General features: G+C 47.9%; 3 pseudogenes; 1 reads left to right on the top strand and 2 right to left on the bottom strand.

The window, feature by feature from the left end:
* Window positions 1-923: 923 nt before the first annotated feature.
* On the bottom strand, window positions 924-2,426 carry LOC131902386 (alpha-enolase-like; annotated as a pseudogene).
* Window positions 2,427-3,645: 1,219 nt separating this feature from the next.
* Window positions 3,646-5,366, top strand: LOC131923077 (OTU domain-containing protein 5-like; annotated as a pseudogene).
* Window positions 5,367-10,850: 5,484 nt separating this feature from the next.
* Window positions 10,851-15,788, bottom strand: LOC131922978 (ubiquitin-conjugating enzyme E2 L3-like; annotated as a pseudogene).
* Between the last annotated feature and the right edge of the window lie 584 nt (window positions 15,789-16,372).

Genomic DNA, 16,372 nt, shown 5'->3' with positions numbered 1-16,372 from the left:
GGAGAACAGCCTAAATAACCTTGGAAATCTAGAAAGAAATACTTGCTTTTTTGGTGACCCTGACTACAAAGAAATTAAACTTGGGAGGTTGAGAATATTAATAGACCCTCATCTATAAGCAAGTAACTAGAGCATTTCTAGAAGTGCATGTAACAGAGACTCCCAGATTTACTGGCCCTGACTCTATGAAACACAGCCAATGTGAAAGCAGTTAAAGCAGACGCTAATTGTTTCATTACACTTGTGATTTCCTCTAGGGAAGGGGTACAGCACACAGGTAGACCTCCCCTTTATCACGTGGTCACCTGACACATGCCAGGTTCCAGGGGTAAGATGGCTTCAGCCACAGGTACTGGAAGTGATACTCAAGCCAGGTTACCAAGCTCCTGGAGCTTCACATATACCCAGCACCCACCGGAGTGTCTATCTCCAGGGCAGATGCCCAGATGCAAGCATCAACTTGTTGCTGACAGCTCCTTCACCAAGACCACCAGTCATTAGGTTGACCAAGCAGACAACACACTCCCTGCACTCGAAGACATTTCTCTTTGGACTTTGTGGTACCAAAGAATGAAAAGCCATTGGATTAAAGCTTTCCTCTGGTGTAGCAGGAATTTTCTTTGGGCTGCCAGCTCACAAATGATGACACAGAGACTTATTAATTATGAAAGCTTGGCTTTAGCTTAGGTTGTTGTGGTTTTTTTTTTTTAAATGGGTCACTGAGGCTTTTATTTTGCATGTAGAACTGCTGGGGCAGGGATCTTACCTGTGGCCACCCTAAAGATTACACTGGGCTTCAGACACTTAGCTTGGAAGTGAGGTGACAGAAACAATGATTCAGACCAATCACATGATTACAAGGCTGGGGTTTCCAGCAGGCTCAAGGTGGTCAGGTGTGGCTGTCTAAAGATGTCTAAGGAAGCAGTGGCATGGGAGGGACAAGCGCTGGGCCAGCTTTGAGCCTCCTCGTTGACATTAGGGACAGGGTCAAAGCAGCTGGTGGCTCCAGGGATCTCCATACACACTTTACTTGGCCAGGGGGTTCCTGAAGCACCTGCCAGCAAACTTGGCCTTGCAGCCCAGCTCTTCCTCGATTCTAAAGATCTGATTTTACTTGGCCAGGCGCTCAGATCGGCATGGGGCACCAGTCTTGATCTGCCCAGTGCAGAGTCCCACCACCAGGTCAGCGATGAAAGTATCCTCAGTCTCCCCAGAGCGATGGGACACCATGACACCCCAACCATTGGACTGGCCAGCTTACATGCCTGCAGAGACTTGGTCACAGAGCCAATCTGGTTCACTTTGAGCAGGAGGCAGTTGCAGACTTCTCACTCACAGCCTTGGCAATCCTCTTAGGGTTGGTTACTGTGAGATCATCCCCAGCCACCTGGATGCCTGCACTGCCTGTGAACTTCTTCCAGGCCTCCTAGTCATCCTGGTCGAAGGGGTCTTTGATGGATACCACTGGATAGTCCTGGATGAAGGACTTATACAGGTCAGCCAGCTGGTCGGGCATGATGTACCTGCTGGCATCATCAGGAGATTTGAAGTCCAGGTCATATTTACCAGACCGGAAGAACTCAGAGGCAGCCACGTCCATGCCGATGACAACCTGGTCCGTGTAGCCGGCCTTCCCAATTGCGTTCTTCAGCAGCTCCAGGGCTTCTTTGTTCTCCAGGATGCTGGGTACGAACCCGCCCTCATCACCCACATTGGTGGCATCCTTCCCGTACTTCTCCTTGATGACATTCTTCAGGTTGTGATAAACCTCTGCCCCAATGCCCATGGCTTCCTGGAAACTGGACGCCCCCACGGGGAGGATCATGAACTCCTGCATGGCCAGCTTGTTGCCAGCATGAGAACCGCCGTTGGTCACATTGAAAGCTGGAACTGGCAGGATGACTTCAGGGTTGCCAGCCAAGTCAGCGATGTGCCGGTAAAGGGGCACTCCCTTTTCTGTGGCACCAGCTTTGCAGACAGCCAGGGACTCTCCCAGGATGACGTTTGCACCAAATTTGGATTTATTTTCAGTGCCATCCATCTCAATCATCAGTTTGTCGATCTTCTCTTGTTCCACAGCACTCAGTTTCTTGCTAACCAGAGCAGGTACGATAGTTTTATTGATGTGCTCAACAGCCTTTGAGACACCCTTCCCCATGTAGCGAGTCTTATCATTGTCACAGAGTTCTAGGGCCTCATAGATGCCTGTAGAGGCACCACTGGGCACAGCAGCTCAAAAGAGACCTTTTGAGGTGCAGAGGTCAACCTCAACAGTGGGGTTCCCACGGGAGTCAAAGATCTCTCGGACATGGATCTTGAGAATAGACATGGTTTGTTTCTTGCAGCCGGGTTGCTGTGCAGGAAACGAACAGATGTTTCTGCAAACACCCTGGAGAGCGTTTAGGAGAGACGATCTCGCGACCCTGTTCCCGAGCTGCTCTCACCTTAGGCTTGTTTTTAACTAGCTCTTAGAACTTCAATTAATCCATTTCTATTCATCTACGTGCTGTCATGTATGCCCACCCTGCTTCCTCTGTGTCTCCTTTCGTCTCTATCACACCCCTAGATTCCTCCTCCTCCTCCTCCTTCTCTTCCTTCTCCTCCTCCTCCTCCTCTTCCTCCTCTCTGCCCAGAAACCCGGCCTATACCTCCTGCCTACCTATTGGTCATTCAGCTTTTTATCACACCAATCACAGCAATATATCTTCACACAGTGTACAAATATCCCACACTCTGATGTGTTGTGGAATAATCTTTTCGTACACTGTGAAGATGTGTCACTCTGATTGGTTTAATAAAAAGCTGAATGGGCCAGTAGCTAGGCAGGATTTCTGGGCAGAGAAGACACTGGGAAGAAGGTGGTTGGTGATGCCAGGGGCCACAGAACAAGCAGGATGGGCACCACAAAGATGAGGTAATAAAGCCATGAGGCAGAAAGTAAATTAATAGAAAGGAGTTAATTTAAGTTATAAGATCTAGTTAGAAACAAGCCTAAACTGTCAGCTGAGCTTTCATAATTAAAAATAAGTCTCGTGTCATCATTGGGGAGCCAGTGGTCCCGACAAAAAAAAAGTCTGACTACAGTGGTGTGGTTTCTCTGGTATTTGAGGAGGCTGCACTTGTAGGTGAAGTTTGCTGCACCCATACATGTCTTTCTTCTGTGTGAATTCTATGACACGGATGGAAGATGGATCTCCGCCCAAAACACACCCAAATAGCTTCTACCAGTGTGGACTCTGGTGTGAAATAAGGGCAGAATTTTGGCTGTAGGACTTCCCACAGTAGTGCGTTTATATGCTCCTCTCCAGCATGCTCTCTCTGATTCCAAACAAGTGTAATTTTGCGGCTGAAGCATTTCCCACACTCACCACATCTGTAAGCCTGGTGTGGCTTCTCTGGTGTTGACGAAGGTAACAGCTTTGTTTAAAGCACACTCACTGCATTCACATGTCCTCACCTGTGTGTGGATTCTGGTGCGGAGCAAGTCTGTGCTTCTGGCTAAAGGACTTGCTGCATTCACTGCACTCATCGGGGGTCTGTTTCCCATGGGTGTTCTCTGCTGTTGAGAAAGTCTGCATCTGGAATGTTCTTTTCCAGTGTAAAAGGCCTCCCTGCCTTGGTACTGATGGGAAAACTGTGCTTGACATGAGAGGCGGGCGTGATGCTGAAGAAGTCATAGCTGGGCAGGAGGTCCTTCCTGCCATCCTCGGATATGAAGAGATTCCCCGATACGCTCACTCTGCATTTCTTAGCATGAGAAGCCCTGTCCTCATCCAATGTGAGGTGCCGCCTTCCACTAGCTGCTTCTGATACTAGGAGACGCTTCCCCGAAGCAGAACTGTGGCTCTGGCGTCGAGGACGCTCTTCATCGCTGAGCACTAGCTGTGCCTCTTGGTGCAGTGGCAGGCCCTCGCCACAGCAGGCTTCTCCACTTCCTGTGGAAGCCCTGATGTCCCCAGCAGCGGTCCTGATGATGCTCTTGGTGCACCAATAGCGGGGGTATGCGAGGCAGGGGTGGTGGTGGGCGTGGGTGGTGCCGTGGGCGTGGGCGGTGCCGTGGGCGTGGGCAGCTGCTGCTCCATGCCAGGACACAGCAAGTGTCGGTCGGTGTCAAGCTCCCGGCGTTGGTGCGGTTGGCTGGGGACGGTCTCGAGTGTGAAGAGGTCGGAGAAGGCTACAACAGTGAAGACGAATATGAAGCTACTGCGGCACGAAGGGAGGCCATAGACCCTGCCACTGTCGAGCAAAAGGAACACTGGTTTGAAAAGGCCTTGCAGGACAAGAAAGGCTTCATCATCAAGCAGATGAAGGATAGCACCTGTCTATTCTGGGCTGTAGCTGGAGGACATGCATGAGGTTGTGTAAAAGCATTGCATGGACTATCCAATGAGGATTGCTGACTACTTCTCCAACCAGGTCACAAAAGACTTCACCACTTATATCAGTCGGCACCGGAAAAACAACTGAGATGAGGCTATGGCAGAGACGGTCAACTGTCCTGTGAAGATGTATCAGTATAGCACAGGAATTTCTGTAGTGGAATCTAGCAACACATTCGTTCCATGGGATCCATCAAAATGAAGATGAACCCATCTGTGTCAGCTACCACCAGAATATCAACTATAATTCAGTGGCGAATCCTAACAAGGCTACTATTGGTGTAGGGCTAGACCTGCCATCATTTAAACCAGGGTTTACCGAGCAATCCCAGATGAAGAATGCCATAAAGACATCAGAGTAATCATGGGTTGAACAGCAAATATTGGAAGACAAGAAATGAGCCACAGACTGAGAGGCCACAAAAGAGGCCATAGAGGAGCAGGAGGCTTGAGAATCCTACCTGCAGTGGCTGAGGGATCAGGAGAAACAAGCCCCAGAAAGCCCGTACCACACGCAGTTCAGCTGCAGCAGCAGCAGCCTCCAGTGGCCTGGAGGAATGGACTAGTCGGTCCCCACCACAATGAAGTCAGCCTTATCACCTGAGCACCCCGAACTGCATGTGGAGCTAAGCATTAAAGCCCCCTCCCCTGGCACTGTGTTAGCTCTTGCAAAGCCCCCTTCACCTCCTCAACTCTGTGCACCAGGTACAAGCCGTCAGTTCTGGGCAGGAGCTGACTGGGCCACCCCTCCTTTTATGTCCGGCTACCCTGTTCTGGAGTGCCTGGTCCTCATCCAGCGGATGTCCCCCTCTGCCCCTGCAGGTCTGAATAATTGGGATGGTGATGAGATCCTAGCATCAGTGGGTACTGACAGTGTCCCAACAGGAATACCTAGACAGTATGAAGAAAAACCAAGTGCACAGAGAGCTCCCCCCCCCCCCCAGACAAGAGTTGCTGGAGACCCAGGGACTGGGCACTGTCGTCTGATCCCTGACTCCTGCCCTTTGATGCCACCCAACATTCTTTGGCTTTCTTACCTCTTGGCTTCCTTCTTTTGTTTCCTCTTCACCACTTCCCTCTGGCTAGCCCACCCATCCATCTCATCCCTGCCGCCACCAACAGTCTTGGTCAGCTGATGTGCCCTATTGGCCCTGCACAGCACTGTCTCAGCATTCCACAGGGGACTCTGGAAAGGGTGCCGAGGGTAGGTGAGGGGCACGCAGAGATGGGCCATCTGGCAGCCAGGCAGCCCCGAAGAGAGAGACACACAGACAAAGGGAGTCTTCTGCTCGACTTTCCTTACAGATCAGAGAAACTTGTCGCCCCTCCCCCACAACAGTGACAGTGGACGTGGGAAATTTTCCTTCCTAGTACCTCAAGAATCTGAACCTTCCATGTTAAATTTTTCTTTATTAAAATGTAATTTTGCCAGGTGGTAGTGTATGTACATCTTTAATCCCAGCACTCAGGAGGCAGAGGCAGGTGGATCTCTGTGAGTTTGAGCCCAGCCTGATCTACAGAGTGAGTTCCAGGACACAGAGAAACTCTGTCTCAACAAACAAACAAACAAACAAAACACCTAAGATGCACTTTTATCTTGTAAAATCAGCAAATCAAAAACAATGCCCATGGCAACACTGTCTCTGTGTGGATGGCATCTCTGGTTTAGAGACAGGCAGGCCGACCATGAGGCCTGGAGGCAAAGAGATGGATTTCTGCTGTCTTCTGGCCTCCAGCTCCTTGGAGGGGCCGAAGACGGAGCCAGAGGAAGGTGGCGGCGTTGCAGGCGGCAGACTGGCTCTGGACAGTGAGACCCTGACCTTGCCGCATCCCTGCGGCGTTGCAGGCGGCAGACTGGTTCTGGACAGTGAGACCCTGACCTTGCCGCATCCCTGCGGCGTTGCAGGCGGCAGACTGGCTCTGGACAGTGAGACCCTGACCTTGCCGCAGGGTCCCTGCGGCGTTGCAGGCGGCAGACTGGCTCTGGACAGTGAGACCCTGACCTTGCCGCATCCCTGCGGCGTTGCAGGCGGCAGACTGGCTCTGGACAGTGAGACCCTGACCTTGCCGCATCCCTGCGGCGTTGCAGGCGGCAGACTGGCTCTGGACAGTGAGACCCTGACCTTGCTGCATCCCTGTGGCGTTGCAGGCGGCAGACTGGCTTTGGACAGTGAGACCCTGACCTTGCTGCATCCCTGCTGCTTCCACGGCCACTCATCTGTTTGCAGTCTTGGGGTGGGGGTCTCTTTGGAGATCATGGCTGCTCCCCAAGATTTGAGGTTAGAGAATGGGAGCAGACTTGGCAGATGGAGCACCATGCCCTACTGATGTTAACAAGATCCTACATCTGTAATGTCCTTGGCATGATAAAACTGAAGGGAAGCTCTCACAGTGGGGATTCCCTCCCAGACCCCAGATTAGGCACAAACTACACCCAAATACCTGTTTTCATAGAGATATCCTTCATTAAGTGGGGAAGAAAAGTTAAAGTGGCTGCTTTCTGACTCAGACAGAAAAACAGCAACAAATGACCTTGCAGGTGTCATTCTTCAGAATAGAAAAAGGGGAGGTCTGTGTTGGAATGGGCTAGGTAAGGGAGACAGAGGATGGAGGAGAAGGGGAACGGGACAAGGGAAATGGGGACAGGGGTATTTACCCAGGAGGGACAAAGGACTGCCTCTGGGTAGAGGGAGACAGATGTGGCACATGGGAAATGGTGCTTCATAAAGGTAAAGGGAGCCAAACGGGACTTTTGATCGCTGGACTTCAATACCTTGATAGTTGGACCGTGGTAGTCAGCCTCAGGAGGAGGAAGTGGGTAAATAAGGGAACAAACCGTAGTGGCTAGCTTTAGGATGTGATCTAACAGTTTTTACCAAGGCAGAGGGACTGGGGAGAAGGGCAAGGCCTGCCAGAGCCGCATGCTCGAGTGGGCGAGAGCCCCTTCAAAAACTAAATGTCAGTCTCCCTGAAAAAAAGAAAAGTAATAAAAGATCCATCAGACAGTGGACTCAATCATCAACACTGAAAAATATAATTAACTAATTAAAGAAAAGTACTTAAACCAGATCCATCCGGTTGTTCTCACTAGTTAAATTCTCGTGCATTAAAGTGTTCATAATGGAACCATTGGGAGTTGTTAAGCAATGAAAAACATAAATGTGTTCATGAAAAATCCAGGAATAAGTACATGAGGTTCTCAGGGGGGATATCAGGGCTAATGGCAATGTGACTAAAAGCCTGCTGTGCTGAGAATGGAAACATTAGGCCATGGAGAGGATCACTGGGGGGGGGGGTAGACAGTGATGAGGTAGAGCAGAAAGGCAAGCTGTGCCTTTGGCCTGTTTCTGTGTGGACAGCTGTCAGTGTGGGCTTGTTTACTGTGAAAGCGCCACTGAGCAGAGGCGGTGTCCACACCAGAAACCCCACCGCACCTTTCTAAGGACAGTGCAGGTTATGAGCACATTCACAGCACACACTGCAGAGGGAGTGGGAGGGCAGTGGACACTGAGAGGTGCTGACACCTTAAGCCAAAGTCCGAGTGGGCAAAACGTCAAGAATGGGGTTTGAAGGCACCAAACAAGCCGCTGGCCCCGTCTCTGTTTTGTCGTGAAAATACTAAGGGACACTGGAAGGGTTTCTGGATCCATCCTGACCCAGAATGTCAAGCCACTCCTCATTCCAAACTCCCCAAAGCCAGTTCTCCACAAGACTGTCTCGGTGTGCCTTGCATTCCATCTGTCCCCGGCTCCACTAGACAACTCCATGAATTTAGGAAGATCCAAGTCCTGAGGGGGACATAATAAGGCAGATGGGAGGACGGGGCAGCTTGAGACAACCCTGACCGACAGACCACAGACAAGGAAACCACCAATGAAAAAGAACCTCAGAGCTGGAGAGGTGACGCAGCCGGGGAAAGGAGCCAGCTGCCGAGCCTGAGTTGAGCACCAAGACCTGCATGGTGGAAGCGAGAAGAGGGTCTTGAAAGTTGTCCCCTGATGCCCACGCTTATGCCTTGATTACCCCAACCCCTTCTCTTTCTCAAATAAATAAAACTTTAAAAAATGTTTTTAAACCTCAGAGAAACACCTTACAGCAACGGCTCAGTGCTCCCCAGACATGAGCAGACATGAGCTGGCACCATCAGATGTGAGCAGCTCTAAGGAGAGAACAGGCCCTCATTACAACCCTGGCACCCATAGCAAGAACAGTCCTTGATAGCCGGGTGGTGGTGGTGGTGGTGGCGGCGGCGGCGGCGGCGGCGGCGGCGGCGGCGGCGGCGGTGGTGGCGCACGCCTTTAATCCCAGCACTCGGGAGGCAGAGGCAGGCGGATCTCTGTGGGTTTGAGGATCAGATGATCTACAGAGGGAGTTCCCGGACAGCCAGGGATACACAGAGAAACCCTGTCTCAAAACAAAACAAAACACCAAACCAAAAAAAAAAATCCCTCAAGAAAAAGAAAGGGAAAGTGCCTCACACCCTCTCCCACTAGCAAATTCCATGAACTTGCCTCCAAAAGTTGCCTCCTGTGTGCACCCACCCAGTGTTCTTTCCTTCTTAAGTTCCAAAGGTTGGCCAAGTTACTGGGAGCATTCAGTTCACATGCTCAATATAGCCAAAATCTGAAGCCTGATTCTCCTTCCTGATGCTAGCTAATGGCTCCTTCCTTCCAGCCGAAGTGAAAAGCAACCATTGAGCTATCCCGACTCAGCTGGAGCTGCTAGATCTCCACCCTGCTTCAAAGCATCCACGGCTCCTAATTCTCTCATAGTAAAGGCTCAGTTCCTCATCTGCATTCTAGGCCTGAATCCTGTATCTTGGCTCTCTAGTCCCCTAAAACATGAGACAGCTCTGTCTTGCCTCTAAGCATGTATGAATGCCCAGTGTTTTTACTGCCTTCTATAGGACATTGTATCAATGGGATGTGTGGTAGTTTTAATGTAATTGGCCCCCGTAAGCGCATAGGGAATGGTATTATTAGGAGGTGGCTTTGTTGAAGTAGGTGCATTCTTGTTGGAGGAAGAGTGACCAAGATGTAGCCAGCACCATGTCTGCCTGCATGCCACCATGCTCCCCACCTTAACGATAATAGACTGAACCTCTGAACTGTAAGCTGCCACCCTAATTAAATGTTTTCCTTTATAAGAGTTGCTATGGTCATGATGTCCCTTCACAGCAATAGAAGCCCTAACAAGGCAGGATGTATCCATACAACCCCTGGTCTGAACTCCATACCCCAGAAACCATAGACCTAGTGGTCCACAGCGGCAGGTGTGGAGTCCCAGCACACAATGTCATCACCCTATGAATAGAATATGGGGGTGAGAAGAGCTTGGGACACACCTGTGGAAAGACTGCTACTGTAAGTAGAGGGCATCTATGGTGGGGACCTGAGCATACATGACCCTGTCTTTGTCCTGGAGCAAAGTAACTCTCAAATGACTAACATCTTGGTGTGAAAAACAGACATTTGACAGAAAGAAACAGATCACCTCTCCATAAGCAAGGTTCCAGTTACTCACTGGGAAGCCTCACCATGGATTTAAGGTGTTTTGTTTTGTTTTGTTTTGTATATGAGTGTTTTGCCTCCACGTGTTCTGTGAACCATGTGTGTACAGTGTCCATGGGGGCCAGAAGAGGATGCTGTATCCCCTAGAACTGGAATTACAGATTATTGTGAGCCACCATGTCCTTGCTGGGAATTGAACCCTACTCCTCTAGAAGAGCAGACAGTGCTCTTAACCACTGAGCCAATATTTCTCAGTCCTGCCACTGTATTTTATTTTATTTTGAATTTTTTTGATCCTTCTTCACAGGTTACCTAGACTACTTTTGATTAAGAAAGCTGTAGAAAGTTAGTAACCACCACCAGCAAATGTCAGGGGGTGGCATGAGTCTATTTTCCATAGTTCTGCTTTGTGGGGTATCTGAATGCACTGTTCAAGCTCAAACTTGCTGGAATCACTCATGCCAGAGTTTAGTCCACAGGTCACTTCCCCCCCCCCCACATTTCTTTGTAAAATCTTCAGCATTCTTACAGAATATTTTTACAGTCCTTAGAGTATTCTTCAACTAGGTCAGCCCTGTAAATGGACACTTCCTGTCTTAACTGCCTGTTCCCAAATACCTGGCAGCCACTTCCCAAATTATCACTCAGAGGCTTAATATAAATTATAAATGTTCAGCTGATAGCTCAGGCTTGTTACTAGCTAACTCTTACACTTAAATTAACCCATAATTTGTATCTATGTTTAGCCACATTATTTGGTACCTTTTCTCAGTATGACATTCTCATCTCTGACTCTGCCCTTTCTCTTCCCAGAATTCACCTAGTCTGGCTCTCATGCTCAATCTTTTCCTGTTCAGCTATTGGCCAGTCAGCTTGTTTATCAAACCAATCACAGCTACAAATCTTCACAGTGTACAAAAGAGTTTTCCACAGCACCCCCAGAGTGGGTGCTCAGGCTGGGTCATTTACCAGTGGTGTGAGGGACAGGACTACTTAGTCTTGGTGGCTGGCTTCCAGTTTTGAGCACTAATTATTGCTGGACAGACCTGCCCCTTCTCATCAATATTAGGGTGGTAGACCTTGGTTTTAAATGTGATCTTGGGTGGTTTAAATGGATACTTTGCTGGAAAATTGATTCCGATTCTGAGGGTTCCACTTACCATAAAGAGGGTTGTCAGGAACAGTCAGACCTTGCCAAGACAATGAAGTAGTTTCATCAACCTGGATGTTACAGGAGTACTTCATCTCACATTTGCGGATTGATTCGAGCTCCTTCATCTGCTTCCTACTGCTATGAAATAATCCTTCTGTACACCGTGAAGATGCGTTGCTCTCATTGTTAATAAAAAGCTAATTGGCTGATGGCTAGGCAGGATATTTGGAGCAGAAGAGGGAGGGCTGAGTCAGAGAGATACCATGAGATGAAGAGCAAGCAGGATGGGAAGTACATACATCACATAGATTAACAGAAATAGGTTAATTTAAGTTATAAGAGGTAGCTAAAAACCAGCCTAAGATATTGGCTGAGCATTTATAATTAATATTAAGTCTCTGTGTGGATATTTGGGGAGTGGCTGGTGGGACAGAAAAGTCCTCCTACAACCTATTGGTTCCAATCTTGGATCTAATCCCACCACCAGATTTTTTTTGTCTGGTTTTTCAAGACTGGGTTTCTCTGTGTAGCTTTACACCTTTCCTGGAACTCACTCTGTAGCCCAGGCTGGCCTCGAACTCACAGATATCTGCCTGCTTCTGCCTCCCGAGTGCTGGGATTAAAGGCATGCGCTACCACCACCCAGCCCACCACCAGATTTTAAAAATTCACCTTTGTGTTTCTTTCTTCTCTTTGGTCACAAACAAGGCTGGGAGATAATCCATACGTTAACATTCCAGCTAGGACAGTCTGAGAAAACAAACTTCTGATATTGAAGAACAAAATTACCTTAGTAAAAGCAGAGCTCAGCAGAAAATGGGGACAGTGGCCCCAAAAAGCCTTTATAATAATAGTTTAAAAGCAATCTCTCAGGTGCTCACAAGAAATCATCAAAATAGGGGCTAGAGAGATGTGTTGTGAAATAATCTTTTTGTACACTGTGAAGATGTATCACTCTGATTGGTTTAGTAAAAAGCTTAATGGCCAGTAGATAGGCAAGATTTCCAGGCACAGAGGACACTGGGAAGAAGAAGGCAGAGATGCCAGGAAATACAGAGCAAGCAGGATGGGCAGTACAGAAATGAGGTAATGAAGTCACGAGGCAGAAAGTAAATTAACAGAAATGAGTTATTTAAGTTATAAGAGCTAGTTAGAAACACATCTAAGTTATTGCCCAAAATTAACAATAAATCTCTGTGTCATTATTGGGGAGCTGATAGTCTTGATGGTCCCTACAAAAAATCTGCCTACAGAGATGGCTCAGGGTTATGAGTGTTCTGTTCCCAACAGCCATATCAGCCAGCTTATAGCCACCTCTAACTCCAGTTCCAGGACCTTCTTGGTCTTAGCAGACAAGTTCACACACATGGTACACACTCACACAGACATGAAAACACAAAATTAAGCCTTTTTAAAATCAGTAATTAAAATATTCCAAGAAAACAAAAATATTAACTCAAGGCTACAGACTCCAAATGAATCTGCCAGGTCCAGTGTCCTATGACAAGATGTTATCATGACCTCAATGTTAAAAAGAGGCAGGTGGGCAGTGCTGGCACAAGCCCTTAATCTCAGCACTCAAGAGTCAGAGGTAGCCAGATCTCTGTGAGTTTGAGGCCAGCCTGATCTATGCAGTGAGATTCCAGGTCAGGCCGGGCGGTGGTGGCGCACGCCTTTAATCCCAGCACTCGGGAGGCAGAGCCAGGCGGATCTCTGTGAGTTCGAGGCCAGCCTGGGCTACCAAGTGAGTTCCAGGAAAGGCGCAAAGCTACACAGAGAAACCCTGTCTCGAAAAACCGAAAAAAAAAAAAAAAAGAGATTCCAGGTCAGCAGGGGCTACATAGAGAGACCCTGTCTCAATAAAGACACACAGACAAAAAAAAAAAAAAAAAAAGGTACAGATCCCAGTCCCTGCACCAGAGCTGTTTCTAGACATTCCTAGGCAATGGGGAATTTGGTAAATATAAGTTAATTCTGTCTAAGGATGTCTTTAGGACTCCTTTTTAGATGACTTTTTTTGTTAATGTTCAAAAACATGAGTTTTTGAAAAATAAAAATAAAAAGTAGCATTATAAAACAAAATCTACATTTTTTTCTGAGCTGGCTTCAATTGGGCTGGTCAGCTAAGATGTTCTCCAGTGAAGTATCAGAAGGCACTGAGTTTGAGTTTCCTACTCAAAGAAAGGAAACAAAACAACCAATCCAAAGAAACCAAACCCAAACCTAAAACTTAGATGTGTTCACACATGCTCTCCTGTGCATGCTCACAAGGGGGCCAGAGGTTCACACTGGGTCAGTTTCCTCTATCTTATTTGGGAGGATAGAATCTCTTACTGAACTGGAACTCAGCTATACTGCTGGTCACCTAGTCTCTAGGATCTGTATGTCTCCCTCATCCACACACCCAACACTAGGGTTACAGATGCACACCACATCCTGTGTGGTACTGCCAATCAAAACTCAGGTCCTCCTGTTTGATCAGCAAGCATTTTATCCACTACACCATTTCCCCAGATCCTAAAACTTGTAAGTCTCTGAAAAGGTTAGTTTTTTTTTTTAATTTTGTTTTGTTTTCTGATTTTTTTCCCACAATTGATCCGAATTTCACAAAACCCACCAGAGCATAGACAGATGTCTGTTGCCTGTAGGCAGAGTTTTCCTGTGTCCTGGCAGTAGCTTCCCAAATAACCACTCAGAGACTTATTATTAATTATAAATGCTTGACTGATAGCTTAGGCTTGTCTAACTAGCTCTTACAACTTAATTAACCCATTTCTATTCATTTATGTGCTGCCCCAAGGATCGTGGCTTCTACCTCTTCTATATGTCCTGATTCCTTTCCATCTGGCTGGTGACTTCTCTGACTCCACCTTTCTTCTTCCTAGTGTCCTTAGTCTGACTCTCCTGCCTAACCTTATCCTGTCCAGCTGTTGGTCAGTCAGTTTCTTTATTAAACCGATCACAACAACATATATTCACACACAGTGTAAAGGAATATTGCACAGATGCCTGCCTGTAAGACTTACTCAGTTGGGATCCATGGATCCCACCCCCAAAAGTTATTCTTCCTAAACCAAAGTAGTCAAATCCATAAAGGAAAGAGAAGGGAGGAAATTTGGGGGAAGATAAAGGTAGGTAGCAGCCGAGAGAGTCCCTCAAGACTCCCTGGCAGGAATTCACCAGAGACCTGCCAACAACCAGCTGCCTGCCACATGGTCTGACACTATAAACAGTGAAGCCTTAGAGATGCTGAAGCCATCTATTCCACCCACTGGACCTCAGAGGGGGCAAAGCAGACCTGGTGGCCCTTGTGCCTCTCTGGTGAGGCTCCTCAAATCTGTTGCTGGATACGATTCCAGAAGCTGGTCCTGGGAAACCACCCTTCAGGGAAGGAATAGGGCAGGTAACAAAAAGGCTTTCTTCGGTGGTCAAAGAATGCAGCTTTGTTCAAATACTAATGCCTTTAATCCCAGCACTGGGGAGGCAGAGGCAGGTAGATATCTGTGAGTTCAAGGCCAGCCTTGTCTACACCGTGAGTTCCAGGACAGCCAGAGCTACATAGAGAAACCTTGTCTCAAAAAAATGGACTTAATACGTATCTATGCAATATTCCATGAAACAAAAACAGAATATGCAGTTTTCCCAGAAGCTCATGAAACCTTCTCTAAAACAACCACCCTCTAGGCCACAACCATGTCTTACCAAATATGGAATCTATTATATCTTATCAGCTCAGAAACCAAAACCGGGAGAAACTGTACAAACACACAGAGGCTGAAAAATACACTTTTGAATGATCAGAGCAAGTGGGTCATTGAAGATATCATGGAGGAAGTTCAGAAGTTCCTAAAAGCAAATGGAAGTGACACAGCACACTGGGCTTTTGGGATACAGTTCTCCGAGGGAAGTTTATAACTGAGTACTTCCCATCACAGACTCGGCAAGATTGCAATACACACCCTAACAGTGCACCTCAAGGTCCGAGAGAAATAGCATTTGAAACCACAGAGCAGCAGGCAGCAAGAAATAAGACACATCAGGGTTGAATAATACATCCAATCAAGCCATCAGCTAAGACTGGTTTTTCATAATTCCAGCACTCGGGAAGCAGAAGTAGGCAGATCTCTGTAAGTTCTACAATAGCTAGGAAGAGAGAGAAAGAGAGAGAGAGAGAGAGAGAGAGAGAGAGAGAGAGAGAGAGAGAGAGAGAGAGACCCTGTCTCAAAAAAAAAAAAAGGAAATATTGCCATTCACAGATGAACCTGGAGGATATATGTATGCTAACAGAAACAAACCAGATACACAAAGTACCTATATCAGCCAAACATGGCCATGGGCCACGGAAAATGGAGAAATAGAGGCCAGTCTAAGTTTCACAGCAAGAAACTAAAAGGAAATACTAAAAGTAAAATTAAAGTACCTCACGTCTTTGGTATGTAACGCTGTCCATTTGGCTGACTGGTTGGGGTGGTGCTTGGGAGCAAATCCAGGACCTTGTGCGTGCTAGGCAAGCACTCTGCCACTGAGCTGTTCCACTTCCTGTGTGAAAGTCTTAGAAATCCAATATGTAGTGAATAGAAAAGTCAGGGGGTTGGGGGCCGGAGCGATCAATGGCTCACCCGTTAAGAGTACTTACTGCTCTTCCAGAGGACCTGGGTTTGGTTTCCAGAACCCCATGGCAGCTCACAACCATTACAGGGGATCTGGCTCACTCCTCTGGTCAGAGTGGGCACCAGGCACGAACATGGTGCACAATCTTACCTGCAGGCAAACATTCAGGCATACAATAAAAACTGAATTAAAAATAAGTACGTCTTTAAAAAGCACATTGTATACTTTAAATATACACAGCAATTAATAATCAAACCAGTTCCAGTAGAACGTGGTTGGCCTCACGTATAAAAACAATTACAGAGGTCTCAAGGGTGGCCTCCTGGAAGAGCCAGGCTAACCAACTCATCAGACATCCAGGCCCAGATTCAGCACTCCGAGTCGGTCCACCTCAGCATCTGCTCCATCCATGAGCTGCTGGAATTCAAGGAGGAGCCGGTCCTGCAGAACTAGATCTGGAAGCCTGGCATTGTCATCAAAGATGAAAGCCTGAAGCATGGCCATCATCAAAGAGCACCAGCCGCTGGCACCAGCCACGAGGTGCAGCTCTGAGAAACCCGAGAGACCCATGGAGGCTCCGATGGGAGACGGGGAGGGGGAGTCTGCAGAGCCCGCAGTATCCCCAGAACAAGTAGAGAAGGGCAATGGGGAGATGCTTTTAAAAAGTGGATACAGCAGGGCAGTGGTGGCGCACGCCTTTGATCCCAGCACTCAGGAGG

The sequence above is a fragment of the Peromyscus eremicus genome, chromosome 1 (assembly GCF_949786415.1).
Source record: "Peromyscus eremicus chromosome 1, PerEre_H2_v1, whole genome shotgun sequence".
Classification (NCBI taxonomy): Eukaryota; Metazoa; Chordata; class Mammalia; order Rodentia; family Cricetidae; genus Peromyscus; species Peromyscus eremicus.
The sequence above is the reverse complement of the archived record's forward strand: the minus strand, read 5'-3'. Positions and strand labels throughout refer to the sequence as shown.